Source organism: Pseudophryne corroboree, chromosome 2 (assembly GCF_028390025.1).
Source record: "Pseudophryne corroboree isolate aPseCor3 chromosome 2, aPseCor3.hap2, whole genome shotgun sequence".
Classification (NCBI taxonomy): Eukaryota; Metazoa; Chordata; class Amphibia; order Anura; family Myobatrachidae; genus Pseudophryne; species Pseudophryne corroboree.
The window spans coordinates 94,146,348-94,160,356 of record NC_086445.1 but is presented as its reverse complement, the minus strand read 5'-3'; positions in this window follow the sequence as shown (position 1 = coordinate 94,160,356).

Here is a 14,009-nt window from a genome sequence, read left to right as displayed (position 1 = left end):
CATCCATACTGTTCTTTTTCACCATACACAAACTAGGGGCCTAGGGGGTAATTCCAAGTTGATCGCAGCAGGAATTTGGTTAGCAGTTGGGCAAAACCATGTGCACTGCAGGGGGGGACAGATATAACATGTGCAGAGAGAGTTAGATTTGGGTGGGGTGTGTTCAATCTGCAATCTAATTTGCAGTGTAAAAATAAAGCAGCCAGTATTTACCCTGCACAGAAATAAAATAACCTACCCAAATCTAACTCTCTCTGCACATGTTATATCTGCCTCCCCTGCAGTGCACATGGTTTTGCCCAACTGCTAAAAAAAATCCTGCTGCGATCAACTTGGAATTACCCCCCATGTCCCACTTTCTGCCTAAAAAAAGTTGGGACTGGATTGCACACCCTATGAAAGTTGGTGGGGTTGGGGGGGGAAGGTGTGGGCTGGATTGCACATCCTAACGCTAAACATGAGAGGTAACATGCTGGGATTTGTAGTGCCACACACATGAAAAAGACAAAAGGAAAATGCAGGTACACGCTCCAAACATTACTATCAGAATAACTGTATTAAATTCTGCAGTTTAACATCAAGAAAGATTGAGGTTCTTTGCATAATTTTGGCCTATAGTATAGGCCTATCCACCATGTCTAGGTGACCTCATCAAGTAGATTGCTAACATTCCTAAGGTTCAAGTCCTGGGCACAGGACCCCTGAGGCCAGCCCAACCAAACCGCCCCAAGGCATCACACTGGTGAGAGATAGCAAGTCAAGTGTTAGAAGGTGTTATATAAGGTGTTATATAAGTAAGAAGCAGCTGCTATGTTTTAGGAGTGTTACATAGGTGAGATGTAATAATAAAATAATTAAAAGTGTTACATTGATTAAAAAAAAAAAAAAAAGATGCTGAAAAGTGCAAAATTGTATGTTACAGTAAGATGCCCTGAAACAGCTCAGCCACACCAACCATGGGCCTCATGCCCCAAGCTCTTCCTCAATACTGACATACATTTATTAAGGTCTTACTATTCATATTGCCTTGTTCAATATGCAGTCAGCAAATGCAAGGGTTCCATGCTAATTAAAAACACCTAAGGGCAGATGGGAGGGGTGCCAATCCAAGCTGAAGGAGAATCCAGTTTTCCAGTTACATATACACAACATAGAATATATAGGGGTGGGCTGGACTGGTATCCGGTCAGATGGTCGACAGTGTTAAGGTCAACACTCATTAGTTTGACTACTATTGGTTGACATTGACGTGGTCAACATGGACAAATGGTCGACACATGAAAAGGTCGACATGAGTTTTTCACATTTTTGGGGGGGGATTTTTTTCATACTTTCCAATCCACGTGGACTATGATTAGGAACGGTAACCTGTGCCGAGCGCAGCGAGGCACCTTGCCCGAAGGGGACACGGTGCACTTATTGGGGTTCCCCGTCACTTTACGCAGAAAACGACACTAAAAAAGTAAAAAACTCATGACGACCTTTTCATGTGTCGACCTTTCATGTGTCGACCATTTTCATGTGTCGACCAATAGTTGTCGACCTAATGTGTGTCGACCATTCATACCGGAACTGGCTGGACTGCACACCCTAACTCTAAACATAATGAGGGACACTACCGTGCTGAGACTTGTAGTGCCACACACACACACAAAAAAGAAAATAGGTTCACAAATAGGTCATATCAACAATATCACAGATAGAACATATAATAAGTGTGGCAATAATCATTTATTTGCAATAATTAAATATCTCCTATATATTTGCCTTAGTCTGTGACTCTGTGCTCGTAACGCTGGGCGGAGTCACAGAGCTGGGCGGAGTCAACTGCATCTGCTGCAGGGAGCTACCCCATACCCAGCGCCAGCAGCAGTCAGGTGCAAGACCCTACCTTACAGTATAGGAGGTGAGGATGCCGGTTGCTGTGCCTGTCCTCCCCCCCCCCCCCCCCAATCACCTGTGACAGCGGGCTGTGTGCTGTGCAGTGCGGGTCCCGAAAAGGGGGCGGAGCTATGGCGTCACGAGGGGCGGGGCTACACGGAATAGAGGGGCGGAGCTACACGGGACCAGACAGCTGAACAGTGGTGGAATCAGCATTGCAGTGACGGCCAGCCAGACTTGGTAAGTGGAGGGTGAGAGAGAAATGTGTGTGTGTGTGTGTGTGTGTGTGTGTGTGTGTGTGTAGTGGGGGGTGTGTGTGTGTGTATATGGAGGGGTGTGTGTGTTTGTATATATGTGTGAATTGTGTGTGTGTGAGGTATGTCTGTGTGTGCGCACTTTATGGACGCCACTGCTGGGGGGGCCATTACATGCAAGGACGCTACTAATATAGGGGGGGCATTACGTATAAGGACGCTACTACTATAGGGGGGCATTACGTATAAGGACGCTACTACTATGGGGGGGCATTACGTATAAGGACGCTACTACTATGGGGGGGCATTACGTATAAGGACGCTACTACTATAGGGGGGGGCATTACGTATAAGGACGCTACTACTATAGGGGGGGCATTACGTATAAGGACGCTACTACTATAGGGGTGGCATTACGTATAAGGACGCTACTACTATGGGGGGGCATTACGTATAAGGATGCTACTACTATAGGGGGACATTACGTATAAGGAGGCTACTAATACTGGGGGGCATTACATATAAGGACGCTACTACTGGGGGGGGGCATTATGTATAAGGACTCTATTACTTCTGGGGGGCATTATGTATAAGGACGGTGCTACTACTACTGGGAGGGCATTACATGTAAGGATGTTACTACTACTGGGGGGGCATTATGTATAAGGACGGTACTACTACTGGGGGCACATTATGTATAAGGATGCTACTACTACAGGGGTGGCATTACGTATAAGGACGCTACTATTACTGTTGGGGGGCATTACATATAACTGCTACTACTACTGGGGGGCATTACGTATAAGGACGCTACTACTACGGCTGGGGCATTACGTATAAGGATGCTACTATTACTGTTGTGGGGCATTACATATAACTGCTACTACTACTGGGGGGGCATTATGTATAAGGACACTACTACTATTGGGGGGGCATTATGTATTAGGACGCTACTACTACTGGGGGGGCATTATGTATAAGGATGCTACTACTACTGGGGGGGCATTATGTATAAGGATGCTACTACTACTGGGGGGGCATTATGTATAAGGACGCTACTATTACTGTTGGGGAGCATTACATATAACTGCTACTACTACTGGGGGGGCATTATGTATAAGGACACTACTACTATTGGGGGGGCATTACGTATATGGACGCTACTACTACGGGTGGGGCATTACGTATAAGGACGCTACTACTACGGGTGGGGCATTACGTATAAGATGAATAAGATTGTGCTACATTGTGGCGTAATTTTAAATGGGGGTACTATTGTGTGGACATGCCCCTTAGTTGTGAGACCACACCACTTTTCCCGATGCACAACAAAGGAATATGGGAGGGCGCAAAATTCATAATTTGCAGGGGGGCGCCGAACACCCTAGCACCGGCCCTGGCCACCAGTAGCAAAAGTACACCACGGCCACTGACACTATCTGCAGGGAGGGGAACAGCGCTGATATGGAGGGTACTTGCAGGCAGCGAGTCGCCGCCCGCAGCTCCTCTCCCACCTACACACCATACCTGCCGCCTGACACCCACACCCCAGGGAGAGGGCGCTAGCTCAGGCACCGCTAGATCAGCATCTGCAGCATACAGACAAGGGCTGCCATGCTCAGCGGCAAGCGGTGCGGAGCATGTGCAGCGGGACAGCGCCAGGACGGGACACGCACTAATCAACATTGCTGCTGGGCCGGAGCTCCCTCCGTCTGCAGCCTAAGGACGCGCGCCGCACCTCTCCAGGGAAACACCTGCCCGCCCACAGGGCTCCGGACGCTTACCTATGCTCCGCGATCACAGCAGCTGACGCTGCCATGCAGGATGGAGGAATGACGCCCGTCAGACGGGGCGGACAGTGTGCGGCGGAACGGGGCCAGGAAGGAATGCTGACCACGACCCATTGCTGCTGGGTCTGAGCTCCCTCCCTCTGCAGTCACCATCTCACAGCAGCAGCCTGGAGGTTAGTGGCCACCACGACCCGCACATCCTTACCTCACACATACCTCACACATACCTCACATATACCTCACATATACCTCACATATACCTCACACATGAGAGCAAAGGTACACACACTGTGACATCACACCTGTAGCCCACCCCTATATCTTCTAAGTACTCCCCGTCACTATGCCCTGTCACCCTCATCCTGCTCTCTAACTGCCTGTCTGTGTACTGGCCTTCACCCCTCTCACACCATCACCAACCCTCACTAACTACCACAGAGACTATGTGCACTGATATCTGCCCCTCCACCACCTGCAGCGCCCCTGGACCCCTCCCCATCCCCCGCAAACCCCCGCACCTGCCCCTCCACCACCCGTGGCACCCCCACCCACTGCGCCTTCGGACCCCCTACCCCACCCGCAGTGTCTTCCAAACTCCTCCCCCATCTGCAGCAGCCCCTCCCCCATCCGCCACACCCCGCATCTGGCTCTCCCCCGCCCGCTGCACCTTTGGATCCCCTACCCCACCCACGCAGCAGGCCCTTCCCAATCCGCATAGCCTACACCATTCGCAACAGCACCGCACCCGCCACTCCCCCACCCACGTTACCCCCGCATCCACCCCTCCCCCACCCACCGCGCCCCCTGGACACCTCCCCCATCCACTGCACACCAGCACCCACCCCTTCCCCATCTGCAGCGCCTTCGGAACCCCTCCTCCATCCGCAACAGCCCTGCAGCTGCCATCCCCCACCTGCGACACCCCTGCTCCTACCCCACCCACAGCGCCTTCATACCCCCTCCCCCATCCGCGGTCCCCACTCCCCAAACCCCTTCCTGTTGCAAGGGACTACGCCCCCTTCACCATCGGACGCCCTATCATTGTGCAATATTCAAACACTAACAAAATTAGGAATGCAGGTAATACTCCATATATTGAACCCCAGAAAGGCGTGCAGGGGTTAAGGGGGCGTAGCCCCTTCCGACGGTGTGAAAAGCGCCCGTAGGGCGCGATGAAGCACCTAGTTCTATAATAACATGCTACATACATTCTTGTTGTGAATGGGGGTTGGTTTCTTGTAATGGCCTTTTTTTTCAATGACAGTATAAGTTTGGATTATGTAAACATCTGTTATAGAATTATGCAACAAAGTAACAATTAGATAGAGTTCTACTTTAGAAAGCATAAACCATTTAATCTCCCTAAGGTTATGTTGAAACTTCTAGGAATGTACTTCCACACACTGACATAGCTACAGGCTGTGGTGGGAGTGCTTTTGCTATGGGGCCCAGAGGTTTGGGCCTAAACTAATTGCACCCAGATCATAAAATTATCTACCAGATATGTCATCTGAGCACTATATGGCAAGCCCGTAACTAGGTGTGTGCGGAGTGTGCACCGCACATAGCGCTGCAGGGTAGTGGGTGCTGTTGGCGGCACTTGTCAATTATCTGTTTTAATTACCTTCACTTGCAGCTTCCCCCCTTTTTGAAGCCCAGCATCTCCTGAACGCCCTGTCTCCTTGTCAGGAATCAGAGTTCAGTGGCATCTCACTTACCAGCGCACTGGTGTGCAGGCCTCCAGAGGTCACGGCCCCAGTTTGCGGCTGCATGAATGTTCTGTCTGCGGGTGCGGTGCCCATTGTCATTGTGTACCCCTGAAGTCCACCCAGTGTGTACCCCGCTGTGTACCCGCTATCTGTGCAGCATGGGCGCCGCCATGACACTTGCGGTCAGCTGACCCGTAACACCCAATCATGCGCTGTGTCTGCACACATGATTCAAGCATCCAATGCCTGCTGACGCCTGACGAGGGGGTATAAATCCAAAACTTCGGCTCAGCCTCATTGCCTTGAACAACGTGTCACATCCAGTATACAGCATCTCCTGGTTCAAGTCTCCTGTCTCCAGTGATTTCCTTGCTCCAGTGTCTCCGTGGAACTACAGGCTCCAGCCATCCTGCTCTGCTACAACTTCTTCCACAGTCAGCTTCCACCTCTGCATACAGTAAGACATACTGTACCTCCCAACATGACCCTCTCCAGGAGGGACAGAATGCTCTGTTCCTGGACTTCCCTCTTAATTTATGATTGCCAGCACCTGTGCTGAAACGCCTTTCTTATTCATTAACCTTTACAACACAATGTGCTGGCAATCATAAATTAAGAGAAAAAGTCCAGAAGCAGAGCATTCTGTCCCTCCTGGAGAGGGTCATGTTGGGAGGTATGGCTAAGAGACTCTCTCCAGCTGCTACTTACCATTCTCACCTGTGTGTTGTTTATCTGCGTTCAGCACTGTGCTAATCCATCTGGCACTTAAAACAACCAGCTTGCAATTTACAAACTATCTCCTGCTTTGGCCTTGCTTGGCTTTGTGGACTTGTGCATATATACAGACTGTGTGAATCTATTGCTGTTGGTTGGTTTCCAGACCAATCACCGGAGTTACTATTGCCTGTGTTCACTGTCTTCAGTTGCATTATCATCATCTACATATTTGATCCTGTTACCATCGACTTCCAAGTCGACCATCGATGTTTGCAATCGGCTTCCAGGCCGGTCATCACTGTGTTAATCTCACTTGTTTACAGATTATCACCTGTGACTGTTGTTATACCTCTGTCAGATTCCTTGCTCAAACCATCAGTACTGTTATTGTGCTTCATTGACTGTTCATACCTTTGTGTGCTATATAAATATCATTGCACACATGCGCAGGAATCTTATACAGCCTCCTCGTTTCCTCCACTGACCCATGAGTGCCTCCTCCAGGAACAGACACAGTTACAGACCTGACACTCCTGCCCTGACCACTTCTGTCACCAGGGGCGTAGGGAGGGTGGTTCCGGTGGAGCGCATGCTCCAGGCGCCGGAAACTTCAGAGGGTGCCTAGCAGCATGAAGCCTCCTCTCCCCCTCCCCTGTCACAGTGTGCCACGGACCTAAAAGTGGGAGGAGCTACACAGGAAAGTGGGCGGAGCTACACGGGACCAGACTGCAGCCTGCAGATGACAGATTTCCTGCCAGATTTCCTTAGATAAGTGGATGGAGAATGAGTGAGTGAAACTGTGTGTGTATACAGTATCTGTGTACTGTATATATATATGCGTGACTGTGTATGTGTGTATGTGGTGTATGTGTGTGTATGTATGAATGGCATAATGTGTGTAAGCATCACTGGTACAGGGGGCGTTACGTGTAAGCATCACTGGTACAGGGGGTGTTACGTGTGTAAACGTCACTGGTACAGGGGGTGTTACGTGTGTAAACATCACTGGTACAGGGGGCGTTACGTGTGTAAACTTCACTGGTACAGGGGGCGTTACGTGTGTAAACATCACTAGTACAGGGGACGTTACGTGTAAGCATCACTGGTACAGGGGGTGTTACGTGTGTAAGCGTCACTGCTACAGGGGGCGTTACGTGTGTAAGCGTCACTGGTACAGGGGGCGTTACGTGTGTAAGCATCACTGTTACAGGGGGCGTTACGTGTGTAAGCGGCACTGGTACAGGGGGCATTACGCGTGTAAGCGTCACTGGTACAGGGGGCGTTATGCGTGTAAGCGTCACTGGTACAGGGGGCGTTACGCGTGTAAGCATCACTGGTACAGGGGGCGTTGCGCGTTTAAGCATCACTCATACGGGGGCGTTACGTGTGTAAGCGTCACTGCTACAGGGGGCGTTACGTGTGTAAGCGTCACTGGTACAGGGGGCGTTACGTGTGTAAGCATCACTGTTACAGGGGGCGTTACGTGTGTAAGCGGCACTGTTACAGGGGGTGTTACGCGTGTAAGCATCACTGGTACAGGGGGCGTTACGTGTGTAAGCGTCACTGGTACAGGGGGCGTTACGCGTGTAAGCGTCACTCGTACGGGGGCGTTATGCGTGTAAGCGTCACTGCTACAGGGGGCGTTACGTGTGTAAGCGTCACTGCTACAGGGGGCGTTACGCGTGTAAGCGTCACTGGTACAGGGGGCGTACGCGTGTAAGCGTCACTGCTACAGGGGCCGTTAGGCGTGTAAGCGTCACTGGTACAGGGGGCGTTACGTGTGTAAGCGTCACTGCTACAGGGGGCGTTACGTGTGTAAGCAGCACTGGTACAGGGGGCGTTACGTGTGTAAGCGTCACTGGTACAGGGGGCGTTACGCGTGTAAGCGTCACTCGTACGGGGGCGTTATGCGTGTAAGCGTCACTGCTACAGGGGGTGTTACGCATGTAAGCGTCACTGCTACAGGGGGCGTTACGCGTGTAAGCGTCACTGCTACAGGGGGCGTTACGCGTGTAAGCGTCACTGGTACAGGGGGCGTACGCGTGTAAGCGTCACTGCTACAGGGGCCGTTAGGCGTGTAAGCGTCACTGGTACAGGGGGCGTTACGCGTGTAAGTGTCACTGGTACAGGGGGTGTTACGTGTGTAAGCGGCACTGCTACAAGGGGCGTTAGGGGACATTGTGTGAGTGCTTTTCTTTTCCCCCCTGTGGAGGCTATTGTGTTTTTTCCCCCGTTGGGTTCAATGCTTTTTTCCCTGTCGGGAACTATGTGTTTGTGTGTATATAGGGAGGGGGAGGGGCACCGTGACGTGAGCTTGATCCGGGAGCCATAGCTCCACGCTACACCTCTGTCTGTCACTAATACCTATACAACATTCATGAACTCAACTTGTTTTCTTTGTTATTCAGTCACACTGTCCTTTATTACATTTCAATATGCTGACATACCTGGGATTTGAACCCCTTGCCTGTGGCATTGCAGTCAGGCAATATACTCATTGAGCTACTTGCCCTTGCATAGAAAGGTAGATCATTTTAAGATAGTGAATTCTAACTATTTGAAACTTACCTTATACTTAAAATTATCAGCATTGCGGCTGAGCGGATCTATGTAGTGTGTGGATGCACGAGGCTGGATGTGTGGCTGCATACTACATAGATCTGCTCAACTGCAATGCTGATTATTCTTTTTTTACAAAGTACCAGTAGCTTCATATAGTTCTCATAGTTTTTATGCAGGATCAAATAGCTCAATGAGTAGGATGTTTGATTAGAATTCAACAGGGTATAGGTTTGAATCCTGGGTGATCTATAAATGTGTGTGTTCATGTGTACTCGAGGCATTACAATGTGGCATATTCTTGACTTGAGGTACTACAATGTGACATAATACACTGCTCAAAAATATAAAGGGAACACTAAAATAACACATCCTAGATCTGAATGAATGAAATATTCTTATTAAATACTTTGTTCTTTACATAGTTGAATGTGCTGACAACAAAATCACACAAAAATTATCAATGTAAATCAAATGTATTAAACAAAAGAGGTCTGGATTTGGAGTCACACTCAAAATTAAAGTGGAAAAACACACTACAGGCAGATCCAACTTTGATGTAATGTCCTTAAAACAAGTCACAATGAGGCTCAGTAGTGTGTGTGGCCTCCACGTGCCTGTATGACCTCCCTACAATGCCTGGGCATGCTCCTGATGAGGTGGCGGATGGTCTCCTGAGGGATCTCCTCCCAGACCTGGACTAAAGCATCCACCAACTCCTGGACAGTCTGTGGCGCAACGTGGCGTTGGTGGATGGAGCGAGACATGATGTCCCAGATGTGCTCAATTGGATTCAGGTCTAGGGAACGGGCGGGCCAGTCCATAGCATCAATGCCTTCGTCTTGCAGGAACTGCTGACACACTCCAGCCACATGAGGTCTAGCATTGTCTTGCATTGGGAGGAACCCAGGGCCAACCGCACCAGTATATGGTCTCACAAGGGGTCTGAGGATCTCATCTCAGTACCTAATGGCAGTCAGGCTACCTCTAGCGAGCACATGGAGGGCTGTATGGCCCCCCAAAGAAATGCCACCCCACACCATTACTGACCCACTGCCAATCCGGTAATGCTGGAGGATGTTGCAGGCAGCAGAACGTTCTCCTTGGCGTCTCCAGACTCTGTCATGTCTCACATGTGCTCGGTGAGAACCTGCTTTCATCTGCGAAGAGCACAGGGCGCCAGTGGCGAATTTGCCAATCTTGGTGTTCTCTGGCAAATGACAAACGTTCTGCACGGTGTTGGGCTGTAAGCACAACCCCCACCTGTGGACGTTGGGCCGTCATACCACCCTCATGGAGTCTGTTTCTGATCGTTTGAGTAGACACATGCACATTTGTGGCTTGCTGGAGGTGATTTTGCAGGGCTCTGGCAGTGCTCCTCCTGTTCCTCCTTGCACAAAGGCGGAGGTAGCGGTCCTGCTGCTGGGTTGTTGCCCTCCTACGGCCTCCTCCACGTCTCCTGATGTACTGGCCTGTCTCCTGGTAGCGCCTCCATGCTCTGGACACTACGCTGACAGACACAGCAAACCTTCTTGCCACAGCACGCATTGATGTGCCATCCTGGATGAGCTGCACTACCTGAGCCACTTGTGTGGGTTGTAGACTCCGTCTCATGCTACCGCTAGAGTGAAAGCACCGCCAGCTTTCAAAAGTGACCAAAACATCAGCCAGAAAGCATAGGAGCTGAGAAGTGGTCTGTGGTCACCACCTGCAGAACAACTCCTTTATTGGGGGTGTCTTGCTAATTGCCTATAATTTCCACCTGTTGTCTATTCCATTTGCACAACAGCATGTGAAATTGATTGTCAATCAGTTTTGCTTCCTAATTGGACAGTTTGATTTCACAGAAGTGTGATTAACTTGGAGTTACATTGTGTTGTTTAAGTGTTCCCTTTATTTTTTTGAGCAGTGTACAAACTAAGGGCACTGTGTGGTATAATGTGAACTAGAGTACTACTATCGGGCATAAAATGAACTAGGGCACTACTATGCAGGGCCGGTACTAGGTTTCTCGACACCCTAGGCAAAACGTCACTTTACTGCCCCCAACCACTACTAATATCCACTTCTCCAGCCTCTCAGGTGCGAAGTTGGCGTCTTGAAAGTTCCACAGCTGCCACCAGGATTAAGACTGCCAAGGACTTTCTGAGACATCCTTCATTTTGTGACAGGCAGAATCAGTGTTGCCCCCCAGATCCTGACACCCTAGGCAGCTGCCTAACGGTAGAGCCGGCCCTGCTACTATGGTGCATAAAATGAACAACTACTGGAGAGCGGTGTCTCTCTAGAAGGAGCAAGGGGCCCACAAAGTCCTGGCTATGCCCCTGCTTACACACTTTTGTTACAATGCATTTTGCAAACATTTATATTTGGTGTTTGCACAGCATTGGCTCATCTAAGGCCTACACAAATATGTGTGTATGGGCCTATTAATCAATTGTTTGTGGGATATTCCCTGAAAACATCTGCAAATAATAAGAATCCCTTAAAGTATGTAGTCGGGCAGGGCCGGTGCAAGGTTTCTCGGCACCCTAGGCAAAACTTCAGCCTACTGCCTCACCAACCACCAAAACCCACTTTCCAACCCTTCACATGAAAGTGTGACTTAGAAGTTCCACAGCCACCACTTGCATTAAGTACAAGGATTTTTTCTTTCAGAGGCATCCTTCATTTTGTAATAGGCAGACTCAGTGGTGCCCCCGGATCCTACGCCCTAGGCAGCTGCCTGTAGTCGGGTCCATATCAGAGATATCTGATGCAGTTTCCCAATTTTGCTCGTAAAAGGCAGCCCCCATAGGTTTCTACGGGCTGCTTCTCAGCCGAATTCACCAAGCTCCAGAATGCAATGTATTCCAGACATTGGCCCCCGGCAACCATTTTCATCTGAAGATGGCATTAGCCCAGTGTAGCCTTCCGGAACAATCACTACTAGCGCATGTGCAGTACTGCACACAGCTCCCGAATAAGTGGTGAATTGACGGTGAATTGCACACCGCAGGGACGGGCTCCATTTGGAGCCCCTGTCCCTGCATGTGTATTTGTAAATAGCACCAATAATAAGAATTTACTCACCGGTAATTCTATTTCTCGTAGTCCGTAGTGGATGCTGGGAACTCCGTAAGGACCATGGGAATAGACGGGCTCCGCAGGAGACTGGGCACTCTAAAAGAAAGATTAGGTACTATCTGGTGTGCACTGGCTCCTCCCTCTATGACCCTCCTCCAGACCTCAGTTAGGGAAACTGTGCCCGGAAGAGCTGACACAACAAGGAAAGGATTTGGAATCCAGGGTAAGACTCATACCAGCCACACCAATCACACCAATCACACCGTACAACTCGTGATACTATACCCAGTTAACAGTATGAACAACAACTGAGCCTCATTTAACGGATGGCTCATAACAATAACCCTTTAGTTAAGCAATAACTATATACATGTATTGCAGAGAGTCCGCACTTGGGACGGGCGCCCAGCATCCACTACGGACTACGAGAAATAGAATTACCGGTGAGTAAATTCTTATTTTCTCTGACGTCCTAGTGGATGCTGGGAACTCCGTAAGGACCATGGGGATTATACCAAAGCTCCCAAACGGGCGGGAGAGTGCGGATGACTCTGCAGCACCGCATGAGCAAACTCAAGGTCCTCCTCAGCCAGGGTATCAAACTTGTAGAACTTAGCAAACGTGTTTGACCCCGACCAAGTAGCAGCTCGGCAAAGCTGTAAAGCCGAGACCCCTCGGGCAGCCGCCCAAGAAGAGCCCACCTTCCTTGTGGAATGGGCTTTTACTGATTTTGGATGCGGCAATCCAGCCGCAGAGTGAACCAGCTGAATCGTGCTATAGATCCAGCGAGCAATAGTCTGCTTCGAAGCAGGAGCAAAGGAATATTCTTTGAGGAAGCCCCCATAAGAGGAGCGAAACGCGTCAGAAGCAGACATTTGGACCCTTGTACCAGCTTATTTACACCCCCGCAATATACCAGCATCCAGCGGTATTATTCATGGACTAAACGGAGATCGGGATAATAAAGTCGTGACTGTGGTGTCTGCATACGGCACTTGGAGGCGTGGACTCATAGAGCTTGGAAGTCGGGTAATTAATCAGCACAGCAGGCGCCAGTGAAGCGCCGTTCCCGCAGCCCGAGACCGTCTCTTTTGTCATTGGACTCTCCCGTGTTACAACTACTGGTGCAAGCTACACGTAAGGCTCCAGTGTGGAGCGGTCATTTTGCACAATACCATCTTCTTTGCTAAGTGGCAACATATTGAGGAATTCCAATATATAACAACGTACAAATATGTTATCTACTACATGGGTGCGAATTATAGCTGGTTAATTGATTTTTAATCCAATACATGGACTGATTTTTATTTTATTTTTAAAAATACTCTGTGCACAGAGTTTATCTAAGATCTACCTCCTACAGCTAGGCAATATATTTGTTAGTGATTTTATTTGACCGGTCTAATAGTTTATTGTAAAGTGTATATATATATATATATATAATTATATGTATTAAAAAATATATAGAATATATGAAATTATTCATTTGTTTTCATTGAACTTTGAGCCATATCATACTATTTATAGCGCAAGAGGGGATTAGTTCAGTGTTCGAAGCAGGAGCGCCAACCTTGTTGGCTGCATACAGAATAAACAGCGAGTCAGACTTTCTGACTCCCGCCGTTCTGGAAACATACATTTTCAAAGCCCGGACTACGTCCAGCAACTTGGAATCCTCCAAGTCCCTAGTAGCCGCAGGCACCACAATAGGCTGGTTCAAATGAAACAATGATACCACCCTAGGGAGAAATTGGGAACGGGTCCTCAATTCTGCCCTGTCCATATGGAAGATCAGATAAGGGCTTTAACACGACAAAACCGCCCATTCTGACACACGCCTAGCCGAAGCTAAGGCCAATAGCATGACCACTTTCCACGTGAGATATTTTAGCTCCACGGTCTTAAGTGGCTCAAACCAGTGGGATTTCAGGAAATCCAACACAACGTTAAGATCCCAAGGTGCCACCGGTGGCACAAAAGGAGGCTGAATATGCAGCACCCCCGGAACAACGTCTGAACTTCAGGCAGTGAAG